We start from the raw sequence: 3,991 nt of genomic DNA on the forward strand, positions 1-3,991 counted from the left end.
GTGCTTGGTCTCGGCGACACAACGCCCTTCAGCTTCGCCGATGGCACACCGGTGTCGTCGCACGGTCTCGACTATCCGATGCCCTTCGACTGTGCCGGTGACGCTTCATGGTGTGCTCATGTTTGGTCTCCACGTATTCCGCTACCTGTCCCATTGGGTGGTTGGCCTATGGTGTTGAGGTTCTCACCGGAGATCCTCCCCTGGCGGTCGGCTCGAGGCCCTCGGAGTGGCGTCATGTTGTGACTTTGCTTCGGTCGAGCCTTGTGGCGCGGCTCGACTCTGCAACGCCCTTCGACCACGGGGTCGGCACACCGGTGTCGTCACCCCAGTCTCGGCTATCCGACGCCCTTCGACTGTGCTTGGTCTCGGTTCTGCAGGTCTTTCGTCTCCGCCCGTAGCTCGCCTTGCCAAGTCACGGTGGTCGTCCTTTGAGATGCTGGCCTCCCGGGGGCTTCGGTTGGCTTCGGATGCTTACCTCCCCCTCCTCTTTGTACTCCCTTTCTGTTTTGTTGTCTTCTACTCCCCTGTATCCCCCTGTAATCTCTTCGATTAATTTGTTTGTAAGAACATGGGCCTACCAGGCTACTTTCGATGGAATGCAACAAGCGGTGGGGATTTTCCCCCCGTCAACCTCGAAAAAAAATATATTAGTGCAGCACGTGGCAGAACAATTCTCATATAGGCCCTTTACATCACTCGTCCTAAATAACCGAAAATTTGAAGATAAGGCCTGTACTTTTGCAAGAAACACCTTAGCAAAAAAACTGGAAAAGCAATCAAGACCCTGGGTATCTCTGCCACCAGCCGCCGACGTCCTCAAGGCGTTGCCGCCGAGGAGCAAGGCGAGAGCACTCGAGCGCCCCTTTCTGGTGGGAAATCGTCGTCGCTGGCTACCTTGATGCTTCTGGGGACGAACCACTTGGCAGCATCTAGGTGTCGAGCTCCAGCAAACAGGACGGAGAGTAGCCTCCGATTTGGAGGTTGCAGATTGGCCTCCATGGCCAAGGATAGCCGTGACAAGAATGCCACCGGCTTGGATGCACTTGTCGGGGAAGATCCACCATCGAAGATGCGGAGTCAAAGAGCACCTGCACCATCCACCTTGAACAGCACAGGGATCCTCAGCTCCTCCTTGAAGATGCCGATTTGCAACATACTGCGTCTCCCCTTCCCCCCCCCCCCCCCCCCCCCCCCCCGCCACCACGGTCGGCCAGAGAACGGCGAGACTTGCAGAGGCACCCTTTCTTCTCCTCCCGCCGCCACGGCCGACCAGAGAAGATTCAGGTGCTTGCTTCAGCAAGTTGAGCTCAGCTAGAACGGCTTTATTGACGGAGACTATGGTTCCCGTCGATTGATTCACCTCCATCCGCCGGATCTGAAGAAATCGAGTAGAACACCCTATGCAATCACCGATCTAGCCGAACAGATCAGAGATTCTACTCCAGACTACGGGCATACAGCCCACTACCAACCTATACAGGGGCCGGCCTCCATCCCTCCAACCCCTTCGGCCGGCGAGGCCGCCGGAGAAGGTGGAGGAACGAGCCGGGGGCGATTTGGTGACTCTCAAAGAGAAGGAGAGGAGGAGAGCGGTGCGGGGTTGTGTTTGCACTTTCGATGTTGTATAACACTTTGCCGCTCATCATACTACTTGGTCCGTGGGGTGATTTTGCTGCTTTGACGTGTGGTTGTAGCGTTGGCAAATGGCGTCTTTGATAGGCTGGGCCAGATTCCTGCACCACTAGAGCAGCAAGACGGGCACCCCTATGTGTCGCAAACGGGCTACGGGCCACATTTGGTCCATCGGTTGGTAGCCTATGTTGCATCGGCCCGAACAGAAGTGCAGATTGTTTGGATATCTGGATACAGCGTTCCATCTCTATTCAGCCACATCACATGTGTTTGGTTGCCATTTTGGGCACCCAGGCAAAGTTTCTCCTCACCATATTCAAATATGGTGACCTTAGAATCTCCAGCCGCGTCTCCCAAAGCGTCCTCCAAAGGGATTTGGGGTGCGTCGGACAAAAAATTGTTCCCATCCGCGTTCCCCAAAGCCTTGTTCCGTCCGGCGTGGCCCAATACGATGTCCGGTGTCCCGAGCCCGTCCTCACTACACAGGGGACACTCCAGGCACTCCGGACACAACGAAATGTGAGGCCAGGAGACGCGGGGCCGACGCGTCAGCGGTACAGGAAAAATCCGTCCCCCTCTCGCGCCACACCGCCTCTCCCGCCGCACATTTCTGCCCTCCCAACACATTTCACCTCATATCCCGTCGATTCATTTCTCCCTCCCGCGGCCGCAACCCTCTCCCCATCCATGGCGCCGCCAACAGGCCCCAAAAAAATGGCCAAGAAAGCGGCCACCAAGATGTCGGGCCATGATATGAAAGGGGCGAAGACGCCCTTTGCGAAGCCGCGGAAGGCGCCGGCTCCGAAGAAACCGGAAGGCTGGACCGACGGTCAATGGCAGGAAGACTGCCTGCACTGCAAGCTGTCGACGACGGAGCGGAGGGGCGGAGGGCGGCGCAGCAGCAGAAGAAGACGGTGGTGGTGCAACCCCAACCCCGGAGCAAGATCCGGAACCAGCAGATGCTGTTAGACAACATCGCTAGTACACCTGCGTCGGCCTCTGCCTCGGCGTCAGTGGCATCGGTCTCTGCCTTGGCGTTGACGACGGAGCATGCACACTAGGCAGATCACGACGAGTTCGTCGTGAACGACGGGCCTACGTCGACTCAAGATGCGTCGTCGGCGTCGCCGTCAGCCAACCCCTTCTTCTAATGTCTACGTCGGTCTGTAATATGATCGCAAGCCAAGGCGGTGGTCCTAGGGCCTCTCTTGCGTGAAGAGGAAGACCTGCCGGAAGCCTGGGCTCGCGATCTGGCCGGCGTGTTGAGTTCCGAAAGGCGGTGTCGGCAAGTGTAACAATGCTTTTATTGCCTGGAGTTTGCTGGATCAGTGGTATTCGGTCGTGCGCAACCATGCTTTTCACTACAAGAAAAACCTTCCATAGAGACATTTTACTAGAGACACTGCCTACTTTGCCTCATTAATAATCACATTAAGACACTTTGCATATTATAGTGGCACTTTTTGAGACACTTCAGAAATAGTCTCAAATGTAGGGACATTAGTTGAGAAATTTCTGTGAGGTATTGCAATTTTCATTCTATAGACAACTTATGAGACACTCCAAAAGTGTCACAGATAAGTTGTCAAGAGGAAATCCATGAGACACTTCATTGTATGTCTTTACTTTTCCTCTAGAGGCATTGTTTGAGGCATTTTGCTTGTTCTCTAGAGACATTTGTTCTATGTTTGGGCCATGGTGCGCAATACTAATTAGAATTTTGTTCCAAGTATCAACATATACTTGTGAAAGGGTGAGATGGTTAATGGATTAAGTCTTAATCATTAAGGTCATGAGTTCGAGTATTGCTTGTCACATGGTTTCTTCACATTTATTTACACTAGAGACACAATATAATGCCTCTTTTATGTCTTCTAAAATGTAAAGACATTATTACTATTGTCCTTAGCACGTAGAGACACCGCCCGTAGTGACACTTTTGAGACAATATGGAAAGTGCCTCGATAACTATGTAAGAGCAATTTAAGTGTCTCTACTGGACCAAAATAGTGTCTCTACATGCCAATTCTCTTGTAGTGTTTATTCCGACCGATTGGTCTTGAGGGAGCGGCGCGAAGCTCTTTACTGTGTTGACACCAAGTGACAGTTGATCCATGGTGAAGTCAGAAAAAGAGAATATCATGAAGGCCGGATTGGAGGACTAGCTAATGGAGGTTCAAGTCTTTGCGCTGTTGAGGGGCTTGCTTGGTGTTCCGGACTTAGCAACAGTGGTATGGAAGTGGGGGCGGTAGCACATGTGAAGTTCGGAGTCTTACCTTTCAGGGTGAAAACGCAAGGTCTGGCCTTAACTGGTTGTGCCTGGCAATGTCCTTGTTGAAGGCTTTGCTTTGAGAGCGAA

The sequence above is a fragment of the Lolium perenne genome, chromosome 1, assembly GCF_019359855.2.
Source record: "Lolium perenne isolate Kyuss_39 chromosome 1, Kyuss_2.0, whole genome shotgun sequence".
NCBI classification, from domain to species: domain Eukaryota; kingdom Viridiplantae; phylum Streptophyta; class Magnoliopsida; order Poales; family Poaceae; genus Lolium; species Lolium perenne.